This window comes from Triticum aestivum, chromosome 6B (genome assembly GCF_018294505.1).
Source record: "Triticum aestivum cultivar Chinese Spring chromosome 6B, IWGSC CS RefSeq v2.1, whole genome shotgun sequence".
Lineage (NCBI taxonomy): Eukaryota > Viridiplantae > Streptophyta > Magnoliopsida > Poales > Poaceae > Triticum > Triticum aestivum.
Genome location: NC_057810.1, coordinates 255,033,340 through 255,059,413, shown reverse-complemented (window position 1 = coordinate 255,059,413; position 26,074 = coordinate 255,033,340).

Below are 26,074 nucleotides of genomic sequence, written 5' to 3'. Positions count from 1 at the left end.
ATGTCAGTCGGTGGAACCTGTCTCATGTAAGCGTACGTGTAAGGTCGGTCCGGGCTGCTTCATCCCACGATGCTGCCGAATCAAGATAAGACTAGTAACGGCAAGTAAATTGACAATATCGGCACCCACAACTGCGTTGTGTTCTACTCGTGCATAGAAACTACGCATAGACCTAGCTCATGATGCCACTGTTGGGTAACATAGCAGAAATTCAATAGTTTTCTATGCAACACCAAGATCAATCTATGGAGTAATCTAGCAACGATGAGAAGGGGAGTGCATCTACATACCCTTGTAGATCGCTAAGCGGAAGCGTTCAAGTGAACGGGGTTGATGGAGTCGTACTCGTCGTGATCCAAATCACCGATGATCCTAGCGCCGAACGGACGGCACCTCCACGTTCAACACACATACGTTTGGGAGAGACATCTCCTCCTTCTTGATCCAGCAAGGGGAGGAGAGGTTGATGGAGATCCAGCAGCACGATGGCGTGGTGGTGGAAGTAGCAGGATCCCGGTAGGGCTTCGCCAAGCGCAAGCGGGGAGGAAGAGGTGTCACGGGAGGGAGGGAGGCGCTAGGCACTCAGGTGCGGCTGCCCTCCCTCCCCTCCACTATATATAGGGGCCTAGGGGGGTGGCGGCCCCCTTGTAGATCCAATCTCAAGGGCGGGCGGCGGCCAAAGGGATGGCTTGCCCCCCAAGGCAAGTGAGGCGCCCCCCACCCCTAGGGTTTCCAACCCTAGTCATAGGGGGGGCCAAGGGGGGGCGCACCAGCCCACCAGGGGCTGTTTCCCACGCCCCTTCAGCCCATGGGGCCCTCCGGGACAGGTGGCCCCACTCGGTGGACCCCCGGGACCCTTCCGGTGGTCCCAGTACAATACCGATGACCCCCGAAACTTTCCCGGTGGCCGAAATTGGACTTTCTATATATAAATCTTTACCTAAGGACCATTCTGGAACTCCTCGTGACATCCGGGTTCTCATCCGGGACTCCTAACAACTTTCAGGTTACCTCATACTAATATCTATACAACCCTAGCGTCACCAAACCTTAAGCGTGTAGACCCTACGGGTTCGAGAACCATGCAGACATGACCGAGACAACTCTCCAGCCAATAACTAACAGCGGGATCTGGATACCCATGTTGGCTCCCACATGTTCCACGATGATCTCATCGGATGAACCACGATGTCGAGGATTCAATCAATCCCGTATTCAATTCCCTTTGTCTACCGGTATAGTACTTGCCCGAGATTCGATCGTCGATATCCCGATACCTTGTTCAATCTCGTTACCGGCAAGTCTCTTTACTCGTTCTGTAACACATCATACCGTGATCAACTCCTTGGTCACATTGTGCACATTATGATGATGTCCTACCGAGTGGGCCCAGAGATACCTCTTCATCACACGGAGTGACAAATCCCAGTCTTGATTCGTGCCAATCCAACAGACACTTTTGGAGATACCCGTCGTGCACCTTTATAGCCACCCAGTTATGTTGTGACGTTTGGTACACCCAAAGCATTCCTACGGTATCTGGGAGTTGCATAATCTCATGGTCTAAGGAAATGATACTTGACATTAGAAAAGCTTTAGCATACGAACTACACGATCTTTGTGCTAGGCTTAGGATTGGGTCTTGTCCATCACATCATTGTCCTAATGATGTGATCCCGTTATCAACGACATCCAATGTCCATGGTCAGGAAACCGTAACCATCTATTGATCAACGAGCTAGTCAACTACAGGCTTACTAGGGACATGGTGTTGTCTATGTACCATCACATGTATCTGAGTTTCCTATCAATACAATTATAGCATGGATAATAAACGATTATCATGAACAAGGAAATATAATAATAATAACTAATTTATTATTGCCTCTAGAGCATATTTCCAATAGATTCCTCATGCAAGCATGACCAAGTCGTCGATGCCATAGCCAGCCTTCTGAAGCTTTTGCAAGTAGGCATACGGCTGGTTGTGGTCTTGTAGAGAAATCAACAATATACAAGTCTCCTCTCCTAAAGCTTTCGAAGACTTTGGAATTGTTAGCTTCCATGATCACAACACAACGATATTTGCCAAAGACAACAACCATATCGAGATAAAAAAGCATTGAGACAGACATGAGGTTGTATCCTAAGAACTCGACAAGCATGACTTTGTCCATGTGTCAATCCTTTGAAATCGCAACCTTACCTAGACCCAATACCTGACTTTTGCCTTTGTCAGCGAAGTTGATATGCTTCAAATGTGGTGATAAGGATGCATCGATCAATAGATTCTTGTCACCAGTCATGTGATTTGTACATCCACTATCGAGGACCCACTCATTGGCTTTGGTTTGATCATCCTGTAGATGAATTTGTGCAACTTACGAATTCATATACTTCATCAGTGAAGAATATGACATCAATATCATCAGATCAATTCCATCAAGCAATAGAACAGACAAACAGTATGAGGATGTAAGAAATGAAAGTTCATTTCTTCATCATTAGCCCGCGTCCTTTTAGGCACTTTTCAGTTATCCAACAAATTCTTCAGACATTTTAAGCACGTCTGGAGACCTGACCCTATATAAGAGATTAGTTATTTTTCTTCACCACCCACATCTGAAGGGGTGGCAAAGAATTCATCACTCTGCGAGCACCATATGAGAATGGTGGCATAGAAGCAAGTCCACTTCATTTCACATAAGAGGGGTTAGGATAAGCATATGAATAAGAAGAGAAATTCTTCGAGGACTTATGAACATAATGGTTAGAAGAATAATGCTCATATTCATAGCCCTTAGCTCTTCCCTGCGAAACAGAGGGGTTAGCACGATGATGATCATATGAGGATTTTGATCCTTTTGAGGAATTTGATCCACGTGAGGAATTTGCTCCGTATGAGGACTTGGATCCATAAAAAGAGTTCGGTCCATATGAAGAATTTGATATGGAGTTCCTATTCTTCACAGGTGGTGTCATGAGGACATTCACCTGAAGACTTTCAAGGCAACTTTTGGGAACCCATATGTTATTCATAGGGGAACCATTCCTGCAGTTAGTGCCAACATATCTAGCAAATACTTCACCATTCTAATTTTTGAACAGTTTATAGTTGGAGTCAAATGACTCAACAGAAGAATGAGGAGATTCACATGGATAAATTGGATGGATCAACTGGAGGTTCCTTTGCAGCAACCCATGAGGTTTTGGGGTACTGCTCACGCTTCCAATATGTTCCATCAACATTGAGTTTCCTCTCAAAGGCAATACCCTCTTTCCTAGGGTTCCTATTGAGGATCTACTTTTTAAGCACGTCACAAAGAGTCTGATGCCCTTTGAGGCTTTTGTACATGCCTGTCATGTACAATTCCTTCAGCCCTGCATCATCAGTGATACTAGCAATGTCCTCAGAATAGGAATTAGTGATAGCAGAGACATATGAAGAATTTGTAGCATTAGAAGCATTTGAACATTCAAGTGAAGAATTAGCAGATTCACGTTTAATGCACTTCAAACATGGAGGATCAAATTCTTCCTGAGTAGCGCTGATTTGTTGAGCAAGTAATGAATCACGCTCCTTCTGAAGTGAAAGTGCGTTATATCGACTAGAGGGGGGTGAATAGGCGATTTTTATGAATTCTTCACTGAGGAATTTGCTTGTGAGGAAATTCCTAAATGAAGAACTACTAGCAGCGGAATAAGTACTCAGAAGTAAACATAACAGAACACAAGCATAGTAATCATGATGAAATGAAGACAAGAACATAGTACAGAAAGCGTAAACACAGGATAACACAAGAAAGAAGACGGACAGACTGAAGAAATTGATCTAAGGAAATTGAGAAAGTCTTCAGTCAAAGTCTTCAAACAGATGTGAACAGGCACACAACAACAGACATGAGGAAATGAAAGAGTTGAGGAAATAGAACCAGTATGGTTGGTGAAGACAATGATTTGGTAGACCAGTTTCAACTGCTGTCTCAGTTGTACATTTGGTTGGAGCGGCTGAGAATTTAAACTCGAGGACACCCAGTCCCGAACACACAGTCCTCACCTTATTCTCCTTGAGCTAAGGTCACACAGACCTCGCCCAATCACTCGTGGTAAGTCTTTAGGTGACTTCTGAACCTTCACAAACTCGGTCACTCGGCGATCCACAATTCCTCTTGGATGCTCTAGACCTTGACGCCTAACCGTCTGGAAGAAGCACAGTCTTCAAAGGAAACAAGCGTCGGATCCACGCAGGATCAATCTCTTCAGTGATGCTCAATCACTTTGGGTTTGTAGGTGTTGGGTTTTGGGTTTTCCTCACTTGATGATTTTCGCTCAAAGTCCTCAGAGGATGGGATGCTCTCAATTGACAAATGTCAGTTTCTCTCGGAGCATCTAACCAGCTAGTGGTTGAAGGGGGCGGCTATTTATAGCCTAGGGAACAACCCGACATGATAAGACATAAATGACCTTGTGTGATATGACCGTTAGGTGGGTAGATATTTTGGAACCGCTGGCGCGTAGCACAGCAACGGTCGGAATTTTGACTATCAAAATCCTCGGGGCTATCATGTTCCTCACTGTGTAGGCAATTCACACTGGTGAATTCCAAACTCCTCAGTCAGAACAAATTCCTTAGAGACCAGAAGAACTTTGTCTCTGTCACTGAAGAATATGACTGAACTGTGTGAGATTTCCAATGGCTTCACTCGAAGGGATTGGTAGGTGTAGGATTTTGAGTTGAGCATCACATGGAAAATTTTTCCTTAGTATTTCCTTGACCCCCTTTAACAGTACGGTGTTTCCTTGACTCAAGAAAGAGAAAATGAAACTACGAAAACAAAAGTCTTCACGCTTCATGTTCCTCGAATGATTGCCTAGTCTTCAAGGTCACACCAATTTCTTCACTTTCAAAGTCTTCAGAAAGTCTTCAGAAATCCAACGTCTTCAGTTGAAGAACTTCATTTTTAGGGGTCGACTTTGTCTGTAAATATCAAACTCCTCATAGACTTATAGACCTGTGTACACTCACAAACGCATTAGTCCCTTAACCTATAAGTCTTCAATACACCAAAATCACTAAGGGGCACTAGATGCACTTACAATCTCCCCCTTTTTGGTGATTGATGACAATATAGGTTAAGTTTTTAATGGGGATAAACATGTGAAGTGTAAATACTGATATTAAGGAATTTGATTGCAAGATATAGAAGAACTCCCCCTGAAGATGTGCATAGTGAGGAATTTGCTGTTGAAGCAATGCATACTTGAAGAGTATAATCATGGAGATCTCCCCCTATATCTTGTAATTCATACACGCATTTGATATATGATATGAAGAATTTGAAATGCATGATGAAATATGGTGACTGATGTAATTCAACATGCGTGCCTTAAGATTAATGATGAATAAGCATGCAGAAGAACACAGCAAAAGTATCAGGTCACCATAGAGTTTAAGATTACAACTCGATCCAGCAAAGTCATCAGAAGAACGAGAGTTGTAACTTAGCAAAAAGAAACTCCGATATAAGATAGACCCGCTTGAAGACTAACTCAAATTTCTCCCCCTTTGTCATCGAATGACCAAAAGAGTTGAAACTGAGGACTAACGCCCCTGAAGAATATCATGAAGATGGAGGAGCGCCAGCGTTGTCAGGGTCTTGAGTCGTTGTAGGGCCTGTTGTAGTGTCATCCAAGTCTGCATGCTCCTCCGTGGCGCATGATGAAGAATATGAGCTAGCCACCACGGAAGGAACCTTGACCTTCTTGAATCTCTTCGGTGGAGGAGCAGACCAGTCAAAGTCTACCTTGAAGCCCATTTGCTTCAGATCTTCTTCGATCCACCTTCTGGTGAAGACTTATCAGCAGTTCACGATCAGTCAGCACACAAGGAGCAGTAGCTTGAGGACTTGTCTTGGTAGCATTGGCAGCAGTATCATCAGTGGCAGAGTCATCATTGGTGGATTAAGATGCATCTTTGCGGAACTGACCATCCAATGGACGAATTCCTTCATCGATCACAGCTGGTGACTTACCCTTCTCATCAGATGAGGAAATTATCCACTTGAGGACTTCAATAGGGGGCAAGTAGCTGAGGTGATTCTGAAAATCAGCCTTGTAGTTGAGTTAAGACCTTGTTCTGAGGAATCTCATGATTCGCGGCGCGTAAGGCTTCAGCTCAAATGGAGAAAGTGCAACATTCGCCAGAGTCCTCATGAAGAAATCATGATAATTTATGGGAATGCCATGCATGATGTTGAAAAGCATATTCTTCATCATTCCGATAATTTCTTCATCAGATGAGTCATGGCCTTTGATGGGACTCGTGGTCTTTTTCAGAATGCGGTAGATTGTTCTTGGCACACAGAGCAACTCCTTCACGAGGAATTTGGTCCTTGGAGCTTGTCCTGGCATCAGCGGCTTCATGAGAACTTGCATATAGTGATCAGTGAGTTCAGGCTCATCATACAGACAATGAGCACCGTCAGGTGGAGGACTGATTGGTAGGGCACGAAGCAATTCAGAGGCTGGTGCCTTGTAATGAGTGTTTTCAGTCATCCAATCCAACACCCACGAGTTGACGTCAGCAGCATCGCCTGTGATATGCAAAGTTGCTTAGAACTGAAGAATAAGCTCTTCATTCCAATCAACTATGTCAGAGCAGAAATTGAGCAAGCCAGCGTCATAAATCATGCTAAGGACTTGAGAGAAGCAAGGCATGGATTCCATGTCCACATGAGGAATATGCTCACGATCAAAGACTTTGTCCTTGTTGAAGAGTAGTGAGGAATAGAAGTTGGCATGGCTGGCAGTCCAGAAATGTTTTCTTGTAAGACGAGCATTGTCATAGGGGTTTTAAGTCCGTGAAGAATATGTGCTCGCCAAAGAAATCATCAGCCTTGAATTTTTGCTTCTTGGAGAAAGGATCCTTTGGCTTGGGCTGAGGAGTGTCAGTCAATTGCAGCACCACTTCAGGAATTGCAATCTCAAGTTCCTCGGGCTGAGGAATTTCAGGCTCTTCTGTAGCTTCAGCCGGGGTCGTCAATTCTTCATTGACAATTTCTTCAGCACTAGTGGCTGGAATTTCTTCATGAACACTTGGGGTTGCATGAGGTTCTTCAGATCCCATTTGCACTTCAATGGCTGCAGGGGACTGGGGAATAGCTTGGAGTGGAGTGAACATTGGAGAGTTTGGATGTTGACTGTCCCAGATGTCATCATTGAGCACAAGAGTCGTACACCCAATGTCCACATCCTCATCTTCAATTTCTTCAACACCTGCCTCTTCAGCAGTAAACTGAGGCATAGGTGAGAAAATGACTGGGGTTGAAGGGATCTTATCCACTTCAATTTCTTCGTCCAACTACTCTGACGAAGCAGCAGAAGGAGTTTCTTCATTAGATTCATCAGGAATCACATAATCTTCACCAAATGGAACAAGGTCCTTTGATGGCATTGATGAGACTGGAACAGCATCAATTGGATTGTCAATTGAACTGATCAGAGTCTTCATCTTCTTCGGAGCTAAAGAATTTGAAGAAGTTGATGCCTTCCTTTTCTTCACAGCTGCACGTTTTGCAGCCTTGGTCTTCTTCGCATCTGATGCAAATGGAAGGATCGGAGTTGGTGTAGGCGCAGGAGGTGCAGAGGACTTTGGTTCATTTTCCTCAAGCACAACTGATGCAGCTGTCCTGATTTGTTCACTTTCCTTAGGCGGATCACTAGTGGATGCCCTGGCAATATCTTCAGCAGCTGGTGTGGAGTCATCAGCCCTAGCGCTCTCATTTTCTTCAGTAGCCTGATTGTCATCAGTGGTGCTGGCATTTTCTTCAGTAGGCTGAGCAGATGTCTCAGCCTGAGTAACTTCAATGTGCACAGGTGGAGCAACACTTGAAGTGAATTTCTTCGTCAGGTTGACGAAACGCACCTTGGCGCCCTTCCAATCAGCGTGGTAGCGATCAAATTCATCACTCAGCTGTTTGATTTCAACTTGCAAGGCAAGGAGCTGATCAGGAGTGAGGGTGAGGACATTGTCCTTGAGGTAGCGCTGTTTCCTGTACTGCTCTTTCTCCAAACTTCTGCCTTGTTCAAATTTCCATTTTTCTTCCTCAATGAAGGCAGTAAGAACATGACTTTGACCAGGAGTGAGGTTCATCTCCGACAAAGGCGTGTTAGGATCCTTGTGCCACAGGTCAATGTAGTCGAGGATCAACTTTGGATCCAGCATCAGTGGCACATTGCTGCCTTTGGCTCAGTGGCCCTGGCTTGCCTGTCTCTGATGATTTCGGCAAGTTCTTCATCATCAACCTCATCATCATTAGAGGGTACATGGAAGGCGACCTTCTTCTTGTGAGGACTTGGTTGAGTGCCTCGTCCAGCAGTGGCCATTTTCTTCAGCAGAGAGGGACCAGCTAAGGAATTACGAGCAGCTGAGGAGCTTGCAGATGCTCCTGAGGCAATAGAGAAGCCTTGAGTCCTTTGGCACGTGGCGAGATGCACAGGCGCCGAGGATTTTTTTGGAGCAGCTGAAGACTTTGACGGAGGAGCTGAGGACTTTGAAGGAGTAGTCTGAGGAATTTGCCGTGAGGGCCTTGAGGAATCTGCCCTTGATGGCACGGCAGAGGAGCTTGGCCATGAGGGCATTGAAGGTGAAGCACTGGATTTATGTGCGGGCTTCTTGTGCATTGCCTTCTTTGGCTGACTAGCAGAGGCAGCAGCAGCAGCGGAGTCTACGTTGAATTTCTTCACTGCTTCCTTTGATTGCTTAGCCAGTTTTGCTTGGCGCTTTGGCCATTCATCAGGATAATCCTCACCGCGCTTGAGAATGGTGGGATCTGCCAACTGGCCTGGTGCCAATGGAGGTCTTGGGCATGGAGGGTTGAGTGCGAATTTCTTCATATACTTGGGAGTGACATATCTGTACTCCCTCCATTCTCGTGCCCATCTCCTCTTGATCCTTTGTATGTGCACCTTGCGCTGATTCTTGTCCTCTTTGCCAAATTTTGCTTCATCATGTGTCCAGTAGTCCTTGTACATGTCCTTAGGGATTTCAAACCCAGTATTGACCTTAGGCCTCTTACCTCCCTTCTGTGGCCTTTTGTCACCCATTTTCTTCAGCTGAGGAATATGAACAACTGAAGTTTCTGAAGAGGAATGCAACTTTTCTTCGAGGAACGCTGCAAATGAGTTAAGTTGATGAGAACCTAGTGATTCAGCAGCGGACATTTGTACCTGTGAGCAGAGTATAGTTGCGAGGAATTTGGAGAGGTCATATGCGTTCTCAGATAGTTTTTCAAAAAGAATTGGTTTTGAGGAATTTGACCAGATGAGTCTTGAGGAATTTCACTAAGCATTCTCTTAGGTTCTAGAGTTGTGTAGATTGAGAATCCACACAATTGAGGAATCTTGAAGAAAATCATTGCTTAGAGAAACAAATCATGATCAGATGACATGTGAGGTGTTCATGTGTGTGAAAATTTGAAGAATAAACACCTTTGAAGATTTTCAGGAAAGCTTGAGAATCAAAGTGAGCAGTTAAAGTAACATTTAATTACCCAAAGTGAAGAACACGATGAACTGGGAAGAACAGATGTGAAGTTTGTCATGTTAGATCTTCCACGCCCTAACTCGGCAGAGGAAGACGGCTATGGCGGCGGCGGAGTGAACAAATCCGCAACCGGCGCGAGTACGATGGTGACGAGGTCGAGGCAGTGAAGCTCTTCCTCATCGGCGATGATGAAGTAGCGGCGGCGCTAGGGTTTTGGGAAGCTCGAGCGGGAGAGAGCGCGAGCGAGGTGTAAATGAAGTGAGGAAGACACAGGGGTATTTATTGAGGGAGTGAAAAAACTGTTCAACCGAGGAAATTGGATGAACATGCCCCTGGCCTCTTCTTAGTCGCTTGACATGTGTCACCCACGTACTGAGAGGTGACGATCGTGTAGGATCGTGGGTGAATAGATAAATATTGTCGTGAGAAGCGGAACGGTTTGAGCGGCAAAGCCGAAAATTCAGATAAGATAAGTTAAAAGTTCCGTTTGCAATTTCTTCAACTGTCAAGGACACAGTGAAGAATTTGAACGAGTTTCAAATAGAAAACATATGAGGAATTTTTGAAAATACTGGGTTGAGTTTAGCATAGAGGGGGAAGGGTCCGATCACATTCACTTAGCAGAAGAAATCAACTTGAAGAAATAACAATAGGTGAATGATGTAGAGGAGATTAAACTCATATATATATATATATTCAAATGAAGAACAACACCGGAAAGGGTGAAGACAATGCAAAGTTGAAGAATTTAAAAAAACTGAGGAATTTCAAAAACGAAGAAAAACTCAACTTGAAGATTTTTAACTTTGGGTGGTGGCGTAACCCACCGTATAAGAAAGCTGATTTCAGACACCGCGTACAATTGTCGTAGGGCTCTGAGAATCAATTTCTTCACACTTAGAGGGTTAGTCTTCATTGATTGATGAAAAATGTTACTTCGTGTGTTGTGCATCTAAGTCATCAAGTCAGCATAAGTGTTAGGAGGTGTGACCATTTCAGAAAACATTCGAAGATTCTAGGATATTTAGCTCACGCCGCAACTTGCTAAATCTCTTCTCATCGAAGGGCTTAGTGAATATATCGGCCAGCTGATCTTCAGTGCTGACGTGGTCGATGGAGATGTCGCCCTTCAACACATGGTCGCAAAGAAAATGATGACGAATCTGGATGTGCTTGGTCTTCGGGTGCTGAACTGGGTTATGAGCTATCTTGATGGCACTCTCATTGTCACAGTAGAGAGGCACATTCTTCACGTTCACGCCATAGTCCTTGAGTGTTTGCTTCATCCATAGTAGTTGAGCACAGCATGATCCAGCAGCAATGTACTCAGCTTCTGCAGTGGAGAGAGTGCTATGTCTCGAGCTTGCGTTGGATTTCCCTGAAGAAGAGAGGATGATGCAGCACAGTAGCGTAAGTATTTCCCTCAGTTTTTGAGAACCAAGGTATCAATCAAGTAGGAGACCACGCGCAAGTCCCTCGTACCTGCACAAAAAGATAGCTACTCGCAACCAACGCTTAGGGGTTGTCAATCCCTTCACGATCACTTACGAGGGTGAGATCTGATAGAGATAATATTTTTGGTATTTTTGGTATAAAGATGCAAAGTAAAAAGTAAAAGCAAAAGCAAGTAAATAAAGTGATGGAGATTGATATGATGGGAATAGACCCGGGGGCCATAGGTTTTACTAGTGGCTTCTCTCAAGAGCATAAGTATTCTACGATGGGTAAACAAATTACTGTTGAGCAATTGACAGAATTGAGCATAGTTATGAGGTTATCCAGGCAATGATCATGTATATAGGCATCACGTCCGTGACAAGTAGACCGAAACGATTCTGCATCTACTACTATTACTCCACTCATCGACCGCTATCCAGCATGCATCTAGAGTATTAAGTTAAAAACAGAGTAACGCCTTAAGCAAGATGACATGATGTAGAGGAATAAATTCACGCAATATGATAAATACCCCATCTTGTTATCCTCGATGGCAACAATACAATACGTGCCTTGCAACCCTTTCTGTCACTGGGTAAGGTCACCGCAAGATTGAACCCAAAGCTAAGCACTTCTCCCATTGCAAGAACTACCAATCTAGTTGGCCAAACCAAACGGATAATTCGAAGAGACTTGCAAAGATAACTCAATCATACATAAAACAATTCAGAGAAGAATCAAATATTTTCCATAGATAAGCTGGATCATAAACCCACAATTCATCGGTCTCAACAAACACACCGCAAAAAAGAAGATTACATCGAATAGATCTCCACGAGACAGGGGGAGAACATTGTATTGAGATCCAAAAAGAGAGAAGAAGCCATCTAGCTACTAACTATGGACCCGAAGGTCTGAAGTAAACTACTCACACTTCATCGGAGGGGCTATGGTGATGATGTAGAAGCCCTCCGTGGTAGATGTCCCCTCTGGCGGAGCTCCGGAACAGGCCCCAAGATGGGATCTCGCGGATACAGAAAGTTGCGACGGTGGAATTAGGTTTTTGGCTCTGTCCCCAATCTGTGGGGGTTACGTAGGTATATATAGGAGGAAGGAGTACGTCGATGGAGCGTCAGGGGGCCCACGAGGCAGGGGCCGCGCCCAGGGGGAGGGCGCACCCCCCACCCTCGTGACCGCCTCTGGCACTTCTTGGAGTAGTGTCCAAGTCTCCTGGATCACGTTCGGTGAGAAGATCACGTTGTCACATCCCTAGTTATGGTATGACCTTGGCTAGCTAGTCATTTGTGCATCATGTTTAATTTTCATTTAAATTTGAAATGGGGATTTGTGAAACCCTCAGAATCATTTTTGGAAATGACCCAAATAAAAAATTCTCCAAAAGGGTCCAAGAAAATGCTCATGTTACTCTCTGAAAATATTGGACAGAGATAAAAATCAAACCGATATTTTTAAGAGCCCATAAGTATTTATTTTGGGCATCTGGAGTTAATGCATAAATATTTGCATTGGATATATATTTGTTATATATATATAATATATGTCCAAAAATTATGCCATTTGTTGAGGAGCCCTGGAATAATAGCACTAGTTCCTACAAAATTGGCATAAGTAAATAAAATGATTTAGTATTATTATTAAATAAAAAAAACATTAGAAAAATAGAAAAGAAAAAGAAATGGGAAAACCTTACCTGGCTCTTACCTCCCTGTGCAGCCAGGCAATGTGCAGCCCAGTGACCCAACAGGCCGGCCCAGCTGACTGGCCGACGCCAGTCATCGTCTCCACCGCGCCAGGAGGACAGGGGCGTGTGCCCACGGCGCGCGCAGACGTGCATCGCCACCTCCTGCTTGCCGCCAATCGCCTGGAGTTGTCTGAGGACGCCAAACACGTCCCTGAGCCCCACCCTATCACTCTCACCCTCGTTCGCTGCCTCCTCCGCTCTCTCTCTCTTGCTGGACTAAACGCGTCGTCACCGCCGCTCGTTGTTGCCGTGCCACCGCCGTGGCCTCGCCTCTCCGACAAGTCCAACAACTCCGTGCCGTCGTACTCGTCCTCTCCGTCAAGCCACGCGTCGCCGAACGCCCCGTGGAGCCTTCACAGCCGTCGTCTTCATCATCGGCCGCTGGAGATCGCCACCGACATGCCGTCATCTCCAAGCCGTCCCCGAGCACGCTGAGATCACCGAAGGCCTCGCCGTGAGCTCCTCTACCGAACCCCTCTTTTCCCCCTCGTTTTTGCACTCCGTAGCTCCATCCCCCTTCACGGCCATAGCTCCTCGCGGCCGTCGCCCTGGCCACCGCAGCCAGCAACCGAGCGCGTCATCGTGCTCCTGGTGACGCCAGGAGGCCGTAGAGCCTCTCCGCTCACTCCCCCGTGCCCCGCAGCACCCGCGCGCACTCGGCCGAACTCCGGCCGCCGCCCCGAGCTCCGCTCCGGCGAGCTCCGGCGCCCCCGCAGCCTCCAACCTGCTTCCCTGGACGCGGATGATGACGGGCTACGCCCCGATGGTCTCCGCGCATCCAGCCGCCGCTCGTAGCGCAAGTCCGGCGAGTCACCGTCCGAACTCCGGCGATTCCGATGTGGCTGTCATTAGCACCTAATCCCACAGCCTAAACCACCCCACCAGCCGCTGACCGTGGGCCCCAGGGCCAAGTCAAACCCTGGTCAGTGCGGGTTTGACCCGGGCTTAACCACTGTGACACCGACGTGTGGCCTCACACGTCAGGTTTGACCCAGGTTGACTACTGACGCAGTGCTGACCTCAAGCTGACGCAATAATGATTTCTGGAATTATTTTAAATCAGGAAATTCCAGGAATTGTTATATACTTCAGAAAATCATAGAAATTCAACCGTAGCTCAGATTGAAATAATTTATATATGAAAAATTATTAGAAAAATGCAATCTTTCCATCTGTACTAGTTTCATGTATGAAAAACCAACTTATACCTACTGTATAAGTGAAAACATGTAAATGGCATTTATAAAGAGTTAATTTGGAGTTGCATTTAAACTCTTGGCTCAAATGAACTTCAACCAAATGATTGCTAGATGCATTAGCACAAACAGCATCACATCTACATGCCATGTTCGTGCATCATATTGTTGCATATGCTTGTGTATTGATTGCCGACACCGTTCCTTCTCGATAGGTCCTGCTCCGGAGACCGTTCTAGAGTACCTGTTTGAGGAGCAGTGCCCCCTTGTTGATCTACCAGGCAAGCAAACCCCCTTGTTCATTTCGATACAATCCTACTCTCTCGCTCCTGCTCTTAGTTATTGCATTAGGACAACAACGATTCATCTGCTACTTTGTGTTGTGGTAGTTGAACCCAGTCCTCTGCATGACCTGTCATTGCCACAGTAAATAGTTGAAACCCACTAGCATGTGTAGGAGTTGATTGAGCCATGTTGTGTTCCTACCATGTTATGCCTGCTATTGCTTAGAGTTGTGTCAGGTCTGATTCATTGGGAATGAATTGGAGTGTTACGATATGTTCTGATGCTGAGAGTGAAGTGTGTGAACACGATTTGGTAAAGGTAGCGGTGAGAGGCCATGTAGGAGTACATGGTGGGTTGTCTCACTCGAACCGTCCTTAAGCACTGAGTTCTGTGTATGTCGTCTAATGACTCAATACTACCACACATTGGGTTCTGGTAACTCGACCCCTCTTGTCTTATTAACCAACTTGATCTCTGTCTAGGAATTGCAACTAGTTTCTGGTGGTTGTAGGTAGTGTTAGTAGTCTACCAAGTGGCACCCGGCCAAGCGGGCTTGGGACAGACTAGGCACAAGTGGCACGGTGTACCAAGTGGCACCCGGATGGTGGGCTTGGGAACCCTGCTCACATCGTTTGGGGCTGTGAGCGACACCCCGACCAAATTTCCTTGCGGATGGAACCCGAATAGGCGATAAACCTGGACTAGAGTCTTGTGTGGTTAGTCAGGTCGGGGCCGACACCCTCGCCAGGCTTCCGCTTGAAGGTTGCCGAGATACATGATGTGTACATGGCGGTAAGTGGCGAGAGCGTGTGTGAAGAAGTACACCCCTCCAGGGTTAACATGATCTATTCGAATAGCTGGGTCCGCGGTTATGGACTTCTTGGATGCTTACATGGTACATAGACAACTTGAAGTGGATACTCTAAAATGCTCAAGACAAGTGTGAGTGCTATGGATGGCCTTATCATAGGGAGATGGGGATGATTCCATAGTAGTGTATTGTGTGGTGATTAGTGGACTCGTGTGCGCCGTATCACCTCAACGAAGTTCTGGTAGTCATAGAGCAGGATAGCCACAGAGTCAAAGCTGGCTTGCTGCAACTAAACCCCACATTACCCTCTTGATACAAGTGCATGTACGATAGGATCTGATGTAAGTCCTGCTGAGTACCTTTGTACTCATGTTGCTTTATTTATGTTTTTGCAGCGGAGACTTCGGTCTTACTAGTGTTCTCGTGGACTTCGACAAGTAGCTTGTACCTCAGCTACGGTCTTGATCGGATGTTGTAGATAGTCAGGCTCTTCAGCCTTTTTCATTTGTAGATGTCTGTACTCAGACATGTAATGCTTCCGCTTGTTGCTTGTTTGCTCTGAATGTTGGGTCATGTGACCCCTGTTTGTAATAAATGCTATAATGGCTCTTCTGAGCCTTTATCTATATGAGTTGTTTAGTTATGCTATGATGCCATGTTGTACAGCACATACTTGCATGTTCTGTGTACGTCTAATGTATATTGCTATGTGTGGGATCTGACTTTCTAGTTGTTTATCCTTAGTAGCCTCTCTTACCGGGAAATGAATCCTAGTGCTTCCACTGAGCCCTGGTAGCTTGCTACTGCTCCGGAACACTTAGAGAGAAGCAACTTGGGAGCGAGAAGATCGTCTTCGACTGGAGTACCCTGCTTTCTTTCCGTCGACCCCTAAATGTCGAGATGAGATTCTTTCAAGTGGTATGACCTAAGCTAGCTAGTCATTTGTGCATCATGTTTAAATTTCATTTAAATTTGAAATGGGGATTTGTGAAACCCTCAGAATCATTTTTGGAAATGACCCAAATAAAAAAATTGCTCCAAAAGGGTCCAAGAAAATGCTCATGTTACTCTCTGAAAATATTGGATAGAGATAAAAATCAAACCAATATTTTTAAGAGCCCATAAGTATTTATTTTGGGCATCTGGAGTTAATGCATAAATATTTGCATTGGATATATATTTGTTATATATATAATATATGTCCAAAAATTATGCCATTTGTTGAGGAGCTCTGGAATAATAGCACTAGTTCCTACAAAAATTGGTATAAGTAAATAAAATGATTTAGTATTATTATTAAATCAAAACAAACGTCAGAAAAATAGAAAAGAAAAAGAAATGGGAAAACCTTACCTGGCGCTTACCTCCCTGTGCAGCCGGGCATTGTGCAGCCCAGCGACCCAACAGGCCGGCCCAGCTGACTGGCCGATGCCAGTCATCGTCTCCACCGCGCCAGGAGGACAGGGGCGTGTGCCATGGCGCACGCACACATGCATCACCACCTCCCGCTTGCCGCCGATCGCCTGGAGATGTCTGAGGACGCCACGCATGTCCCTGAGCCCCACCCTCTCACTCTCACCCTCGTTCCCTGCGTCCTCCGCTCTCTCTCTCGCTGGACTAAACGCGCCGTCGCCGCCGCTCGCTGTTGCCGCGCCACCGCCGCGGCCTCGCCTCTGCGACAAGTCCAACAGCTCCGTGCCGTTGTCCTCGTCCTCTCCGTCAAGCCACGCGTTGCCGGACGCCCCGTGGAGCCTTCACCGCCGTTGTCGGTGTCAAAACCGGCGGATCTCGGGTAGGGGGTCCCGAACTGTGCGTCTAGGCGGATGGTAACAGGAGACAAGGGACACGATGTTTTTACCCAGGTTCGGGCCCTCTCGATGGAGGTAAAACCCTACTCCTGCTTGATTGATATTGATGATATGGGTAGTACAAGAGTGGATCTACCACGAGATCAAGGAGGCTAAACCCTAGAAGCTAGCCTATGGTATGATTGTTGTTGTGTCCTACGGACTAAAACCCTCCGGTTTATATAGACACCAGAGAGGGCTAGGGTTACACAGAGTCGGTTACAAGGGTAGGAGATCTACATATCCGTATCGCCAAGCTTGCCTTCCACGCCAAGGAAAGTCCCATCCGGACACGGGACGAAGTCTTCAATCTTGTATCTTCATAGTCTTGGAGTCCGGCCGATGATGATAGTTCGGCTATCCGGACACCCCCTAGTCCTGGACTCCTTAGTAGCCCCCGAACCAGGCTTCAATGTCGATGAGTCCCGCGCGTATGTTGTCTTTGGCGTTGCAAGGCGGGTTCTCCTCCAAATTCCATGTGCTTGCCGAATAGTGTCCGGCTTTCTTATAAATGTTGCGCTCCTTGGCTTCCACGCCCAATAATGGCCCTCTTCCACGTGTCGTATGAATGCGAAAAGCCAGGGTATTTTTACATTTTACCCCCAGGCCGTACGAATAAGCTGCCTATAAGAGAGGCAAGGATCTAGATCCAAATCACACCATCCTCCTTCCGCGAGTACTCATCGGAGCGCCTCTGACAAAAATCCACTCCATCATGAACCGTCGATGCGGCTCCTCCTCTCACGCTCCCAGCCCTCAGCCAGGAGATTGGAGGAGATGTTCAGTTCCGCCTAGCGAGCTGGTGACACTCCAAGCAGAGGGATACCTCCCTCCGGCCTTCATGGTCCCGGTTCAATCCGGACTGGCCACCTACAAAGGTGGAAAGCAGGCGGAGAACTCCCCGAATCCCTCCAAAGGAAAGCGGGTGTGCTTTGTCCCCTATTTAATAAGGGGGCTCGGATTTCCCATACATCCGTTTCTCCGGGGGCTCCTGGAGTTCTACGGACTCCAGCTTCATCACCTTACGCCCGCCTCCATTTTGCACTTTGCAGGTTTTGTAGCTCTTTGCGAGCTATTCTTGGGCATCGAGCCCCATTTTGCGTTGTGGAAGAGATTGTTTTGCCTCGTACCCCATTCTCACGAGGGGTCGATATATCAAGTGGGCGGAGGCGAAATATGGCGCATCGCCGGGACCGGATATCTATCCGGAACCCCAAAGAAGGCGTCCGAAGACTGGCCTTCGGAATGGTTTTATATGGAAGACGCCCCACTGTCGGACCCAGTTCGGATTGGCCTGCCGGAGTTTAGCAACGCTCCTCTGAAAAAACGCCTGAGTTGGCGCTCGCGGAGCCCTCAACGGGAAGATGATAGGAGCCTCCAGTATCTGATGGGCCAGATAAGGTTACTGGCCCATTCCGGATTGACCATGATTGGAGTCATGGCCATGTGCATTATGCGAGGGGTGCAGCCGCTCCAATATAGGGGCCACCCCATGTGGGATTTCAACGGGGAGAATGACGCCACCCGTCATGGCCGCAAGGGGCCGAGATCGGCTGCCGATCTGGTGAAGATCCTGTCCGGCTTGTACAAGGGGGAGAAGGAGGACTTCCTCCGCACAAATCCATTGAATGGATTCTCCATGAATAACCCTCGGAGCTGGGTAAGTGGACGTTTATCTATCCGATCCGTGCTTTCAATGTTAAGTGTCTTACTTTATGATTTCGACGCAGGAACTGCGCCAGGATGTGGAGGGCATACACAGCCCGACTCCACAACCCGAGGATCCAGGACGATCCCTTGATCCGGCCTCCGAGGAGGATCCAGACATAGAGGTGCAGCTGATCGAGGGGGTGTTCCACCAACTTAGCGTGGACAGTGCTTTAGTCGCCATTACGGCCGACTACCCCGGTTTAACTCCGGCTTCCCAGGTAACTGCTACCGAGGTCTTGCATTATTACTCATCCATGCTTATTTCCGAACACTGTATACCAACGGTGTCCCGCAGGAGGTACCTTTGGGGCGGGAAGCCGGATCCGCGACGGCTGATCAACAAGAGTCAGTTCGGCCCAGCAAGCGGAAGAGGAGTGCGGCGCGACTCGAAATGTCACCGCAACGGCATGGAGCACCACCGTATTTAAGGGAAAGATTCCTGGGAGGTATATTAACACTCCTGATTCTTCTAGGAGAAAGAGCGCTCGCCGGACTGTGCCTGGAGAGGTTGCCAATCAAGCCTCCGCCAGCCAGGCTCCAACGCCGGGTCTGGAGGGGGAGGCGAACACAAGGCGTGAGACGGATGGTCCTCCAACGGAGGATGCCGACAGGCTGTCCGCCACCAGGTCTGAGGTGGAGAGCGCCATGAATCGTAGGCGCCGCCGGACAGTTCTTCGTGACGCGTGTTTCTCCCCGGAGGCGTTGAATGCCTTTAATGCGGGGAACGCGCACCTCCGTGCTGCTCAAGATGGTCTAACCAGAGCCATGGAGCAGTATGTGAAAGACATACGGGTGAGAAATTTTAATAATTATATATGCCAGTAGCCCCCGAGACTTAAAGTAGTTAAAAAACTGATTTAAAGATGATTTGCTATGCAGGATCTTACAGAGAAGAATACCCACCTGTCCCAGGAGCTTCAGGAGTGCAAGGCCCAACCTGAGGCCGCACTAGCCGCCACAGGAGGAGCCGTAGAGACCCCCTTTGGTAACACATATTTCAAAAAGATAAGCGGTTTATGAAGTGCGGCGTGCGTAAGTCTGACAATAATATTGCAGAGGGCACCGGACTAGATCTGGACAAGCAACATCTGCTGCGCCGGCTGAAGGCCGGCGAGAAGGTTCTTATGAGGGTGCAGCAGGAGAGAATAAAACTCCAAGATGCCAACACCCAGCTGGGGGAAGAACTAAAAGATGTTCGGGTCCAGCTGTCTGACTCCGTAAAGGAGAATCGGCGGCTTCGTTGCGGCATCTACAGTAAGTGCTTGAGCAAACTCTTTTGACAAGAAGAGTTCGGCAAGGAAGTCGATTGACAGGAATGTGTCTGTAGGTGTGCTCACAGGTCGCCCTGCGGAGGAAATGCCCGGTTCAACGGGTGACCAGCTTCCCGAGCTGCTGCAACTGCAAGAAAGTGTTTGGCAGGCGATGAGTGGCGTCGCCCAGGCCTTATGGCCGTCCGTCTCCCTACCCGAGGGTCTTGGGGGGCTTGCGGAGAAGCTTCAGGGAGCACGGTAGCGCTTCCGTCTATGGAAGATATCAGCCTGCCGTCAAGGCGCCAGGGAGGCCTGGGCCATGGTGAAGACGCGGTACACGAAGGCGGATCCAAACCACATGGACGAGGTCGGACCTGTGGGGCTCGATGGGAAGGAGATTCCTGTGAGCTTAATGTACGGCCAAGTATAGTTGGCCGCTAAGTATTCCCAACGGGACTGTAAGCTAGACAGCCTGTTAGATGGGATTGAAGAGGAGTACAATAATTATATCGGGAATGTAGGGGTAAGCACAGGAGCCAGGATTGAAGAGAAGCCTTTTAGATGGGATTATTGTACAATCGGGAACGTAGGGGTAAGCACAAGAGCCAGGCAACCCAGGTTGGCCAAAACTTAAGTCATATCGATACATATAATGGTGAGTAAAAGGTATACGTGGAAGTGTGACGCATGTGTTGGGCATGAAGCCCGTATAAATAAGTTTCTGTTAAAGAAGCCCCCAGGTATAATGAGTGCGAGCAGCACGTCAAGTGTGTGCGAACAATGCACAGGTCAGCCCACAAAGGCTTTAGGAAAAGAAGGGAGGAAGGAAGAGAGAAAAACAAAAGACAGCAAACATATAAAATGTGGACGGAGGAAGGATACGAACTCTGAGTCCGCGGCTAGGCGTAGAATCTTCGGAGGCGGGCTGCGTTCCATGGGTTCGGCTCGAGTCAATTGTTCTATGTGTCACGTAGACGGTATGCTCCGCCGGTCAGGACTTGATCAATGATGAAGGGACCTTCCCACTTGGGCTTGAGTTTGTCCTTTTTCTTGTCCGGCAGACGTGGAACTAGTTCGCCAACATTGTAAGTTTTGGCCCGTACTTCTCTACTTTGATATCTTCTGGCCTGCTGCTGATAGAATGCGGAACGAGCCTTTGCCACGTCGCAATCCTCCTCCAATGTGTCCAAATTGTCCTGCCGATCCAACTTGGCTTCTCTTTCTTCGTACATGCGCACTCGATGTGAGTCATGAATTATATCGCAGGGCAAAACTGCCTCCGCGCCGTATACCATAAAGAATGGTGTGAATCCGGTAGTGCGATTTGGCGTGCTCCGCAGCCCCCAGAGTACAAAGTCGAGCTCCTCCACCCAGTGCATGTTAGATTCCGTGAGGGACCGCACTAACCTGGGTTTAATGCCACTCATGATTAGACCATTTTCTCGTTCGATTTGACCGTTAGTTTGAGGGTGATAGACTGAAGCGTAGTCGAGCTTGATGCCCATATTTTGGCACCGGAGTTTAACCTCATCGGCCGTGAAGTTCATGCCGTTATCAGTGATGATGTTGTGGGGGACGCCATAATGGTGTACTACCCCAGATATGAAGTCTATCACAGGTCCGGATTCGGCCGTTTTAACTGGCTTGGCCTATATCCATTTGGTGAATTTGTCCACCATGACCAATAGGTACTTTTGCTTGTGGGTTCCGCCTTTAAGGGGTCGGACCATGTCAAGCCCCCAGACCGCGAATGGCCAGGTGATGGGTATAGTTTTGAGGGCAATGGGTGGCATGTGGCTCTAATTAGCAAAGAGCTGGCAACCGACGCATCGTTGGACTAAGTCCTGAGCATCTGCCCGGGCCGTCGGCCAATAAAATCCTGTATGGAAGGCCTTGCCTACAAGGGCCCGAGCTGCGGCGTGGTGCCTGCCGAGTCCGGCATGAATTTCAGCCAGAAGATTTCGCCCTTCCTCTTCGGAGATGCACCTTTGAAGGACTCCGGTTGTGCTTTCTTATAAAGCTCTCCCTCATGGACCTTGTAGGCTTTAGATCGCCGTACTATGCAGCGAGCCTCATTTTGGTCTTCGGGGAGTTCCTGCCTAATTAAGTAGGCTAGGAATGGTTCCGTCCACGGGGTAATGACTGCCATTATTTCGTGGGCTAAAGTTGTTCTTTCATTGGCTGAGCCACCGATTCTGTCAGATTGTTCGGTGTTGGGTGGTGCGGTTGGTTCCAGATTGTTGTTTCCGGACTCCTCTTCCCATACTACGGATGGCTTAAAGAGCCGCTCCAGGAAGATATTTGGAGGGACGGCGTCGCGCTTTGCGCTGATGTGTGCCAACACGTCGGCCGCCTGGTTATTATCCCTGGCCACATGGTGGAATTCGAGTCCTTCGAACCGAGCTGACATTTTTAAGACGGCGTTACGTTAGGCTGCCATTTTTGGATCCTTCGCATCAAAGTCTCAATTTACTTGGGATATTGTGAGGTTTGAATCCCCGCGGACCTCTAGGAGTTGAATGCCCATGGAGATGGCCATCTGGAGACCGTGTAGAAGGGCCTCATATTCTGCTGCATTTTGGAGTCCGTGTACATTATTTGAAGTACGTATTGGACTATGTCTCCGGTTGGGGACGTCAAGACGACGCCAGCCCCCAAGCCGTCCAACATTTTAGAGCCGTCGAAGTGCATGATCCAATTGGAGTATGCGCCATACTCTTTAGTGAGTTCGGCTTTAGTCCATTCAGCGATGATGTCAACCAAAAGTTGTGACTTTATAGCTCGACGTGGTTTGTAGGTTATGTCAAATGGTAAGAGCTCAATGGCCCATTTTGCAATCCTGCCCGTCGCGTCGCGGTTGTTTATAATGTCGTTGAGAGGTACTTCGTAGGCTACTGTTATCGAACACTCTTGAAAGTTGTGTCGCAGCTTCCGGGATGCCATGAACACCGCGTACGCTGTCTTTTGATAATGTGGATACTGGGACTTGCATGGATTTAAGACAGTGTATACGTAGTACACTGGTTTTTGAAGAGGGAATTTGTGTCATTCTGTTTTTCGTTCGACGACGAGCACCGCGCTTACAACTTGATGTGTTGCCGCGATATATAATAGCATTGGTTCGCCCAAGTTGGGCGCGGCCAGGACCGGATTTGTTGCCAATATGGCCTTTATTTCTTCGAGTCCGGCCGTGGCAGCATCCGTCCATTCGAAGTGTTTGGTGCGCCGGAGGAGGCGATAGAGGGGCAATGCCTTTTCTCCCAAACGGGAGATGAAGCGGCTTAGAGCTGCCACGCATCCAGTCAGTTTTTGTATTTGTTTGAGGTCTTTTGGGATATCCAATTGTGACAAAGCTTGGATCTTGGCTGGGTTTGCTTCAATTCCTCTATCGGATATAATGAAGCTCAAGAGCTTTCCGGCTGGTATGTCGAAAACGCATTTTTCCGGGTTGAGCTTAATGTCGTATGCTCGGAGGTTGTCGAATGTGAGCCTCAAATCGTTTACTAGAGTTTCGGCGTGTTTGGTCTTAACGACCACATCGTTTATGTATGCCTCCACTGTTTTGCCGATCTGGGTAGCCAGACATGTCTCAATCATGCGCTGATATGTTGCGCCGGCGTTTTTGAGTCTGAAGGGCATTGTGTTGAAGCAGAATGGTCCGTATGGAGTAATGAATGCCGTTGCGGCCTGGTCTGTTTCCGCCATCTTGATTTGATGGTATCCGGAGTATGCGTCGAGGAAACACAATGAATCATTCCCTGCGGTAGCATCGATGATTTGGTCGATGCGGGGAAGGGATCCTTTGGACAGGCCTTGTTAAGGTCTTTAAAATCAAAACAAAGGCGCTAGGATTTGTCCTTTTTTGGTACCATTACTAGGTTCGCTAGCCAATCGGGATGTTTTATATCTCTCATGAATCCGGCTTCTAATAGTTTGGCTAGCTCCTCTCCCATTGCCTGTCTTTTGGGTTCGGAAAATCGCTGAAGAGCCTGTTTGACTGGCTTGAATCCTTTTAGGATGTTTAGGCTGTGTTCTGCCAGCCTGCGTGGGATTCCTGGCATATCTGAAGGGTGCTAGGCAAAAATGTCCCAATTTTCCCGAAGGAATTCTCGTAGTGCGGCGTCTACATCAGGGTTTAATTGTGCCCCAATGGAGGCCGTCTTTGTGGGGTCCATTGGATGGACCTCGAATTTGACTATTTCGTCCGCTGGTTTGAAAGTGGTGGACTTGGATCTCTTATCGAGTATCACATCATCCCTGTTCGCCGTGGAGCGCAGCGCAGTGAGTTCCTCTCCCGCCAGGGCTTCGGATAGTGCCTCTAGGGCTAGTGCGGTTGTCTTGTTTTCGGCGTGGAGTGCTATGTCTGGATCACTGACAAGAGTGATGATTCCATTGGGCCTGGGCATTTTAAGCTTCATGTACCCGTAATGGGGTATGGCTTGGAAAATTGTGAATGCCTCTCACCCTAATAATGCGTCATATCCGCTGCTGAATGGGGCCACTTGGAACGTGACCTCCTCAGACCTGTAATTGTCCGGCGAGCCAAACACCACATCAAGTGTAATTTTTCCTGTGCATCGTGCTTCCCGACTAGGGATTATTCCTCTAAAGGTTGTGCTGCTTCGCTCAATGCGGCTCCAGACAATTTCCATCTTTCGAAGGGTTTCCTCGTAGATGAGGTTTAATCCGCTGCTGCCATCCATGAGTACCATGGTAAGACGAAAGCCGTCCACTATTGGACTGAGGACCATGCGGCTGGTGCTAGGGCTGTTCGGAATTTAGGTTCGTCACTGGCATTGAAGGTGATAGCCGTGTCGCTCCATGGATTTGTTGTTGCTACTTGGTAGACTTCGGCGAGGCTGCGGATTGTTCGTTTCCGCATATTATTTGATGCGAAAGTCTCGAAGACTGTTAATACCGTACTGGTACTCTTGGGCTGGTTCTCCAGGGCTAGAAGCTCTTCGCCACTTTTGGCCAACTGCCGTAGTATCCAACATGCTCGAAGGATATGTGTTGGAGTGGCGCCCTCTATACTATGGATTTTACAGGGTCCGCTGATCCATCCCTCCAGTACGGTTCCGTGCCCTCTAGGGTTTTTTTGCTTTTTGGTTTTTGTCCCAGGTGCCTGAGCATGGTGCACCCTTTTATTTCAGACTAGGGTTGTGTTCGGAGCCGGATTGTCCCAAAACTTAGTTTTGGTTTTACAGGCACTCTCCATCGCACAGTACTTTCGTACTATCGACGCCAGGTCGGCGAAGCGTGTAATTTCGCGACGACTTACGGCGTTCAAGATTCCCTTGTCCGTGCAATTGTTGATGAAAATTGAGATTGCGTTTTCCTCACAGCAGTCCTTTATCCTGTCCATAACCAGGAGGAATCTGGCCCAGTAATGATGTACTGTTTTAGCGGGCTCTTGCCGGATTTGAGATAGATCGCTTGTGTTTGGGTGGACGGGTGGAGATAAATTCAGAACCCCGCCCAATCTGAGGCTCAAGGGCCGAAAAGTTTCCGAATTTGGAAGCTTGGATTGCTGTGTTGTCCAACGGATCTAGTCCTCTGCCTAACTTTAGGTTCAGTACTTGATTGGCATCCGTCCCTCCGCGGGAATCCGGCATGGAAGGATCAGGAATCCGAACATAACTGGTCTTTAACATAGAAGAAGAGTCGCCGCGTTGTTCCTCTGTCACATCCTAGTTAGCCATGCATTAGAGTGTTGCATCATGTTTACTCTTTCATCAGAAACCTGAAATGGGGATGACAGAACCCCTAGTCCCCTCTGAATCCAATTAGGGTTTACTAAAAACTTTTTCAATGAACCTGAAATGCCCTTCTAAAATGCCCATCATTTTTGTCTTGGTTCAGAACCTCTGCCAAAAGTGGTGCACATTTTCCTAGGCCAGCTTAGGGTTTTTGAATTAAATCGTAAATATTTGAATTTGGGCATTTAAAATTATATAAAATATTTAGATGCTCAAATATCTCCAAACTAAAATGTTTCATGTTGGAAATAATCCAACTATGGACCAGGAGTAGTTTGGTGATTTTAGGAGTAGCCTAAGTATTTTATTTAATTCAACAAAGTTGCAGAAGTATTAAAAAAACAGAAAACAGAAAGAAATGGAAAAAGCTTACCTGGCGCCTGCTCCCGGCCCACCTGCCGGCCCAGCCCAGCGCCGCTCCAGCGAGCTGCTTGCCGGCCAGGCAGGCAGGCAGGTGCCCGACGGCGACCGCA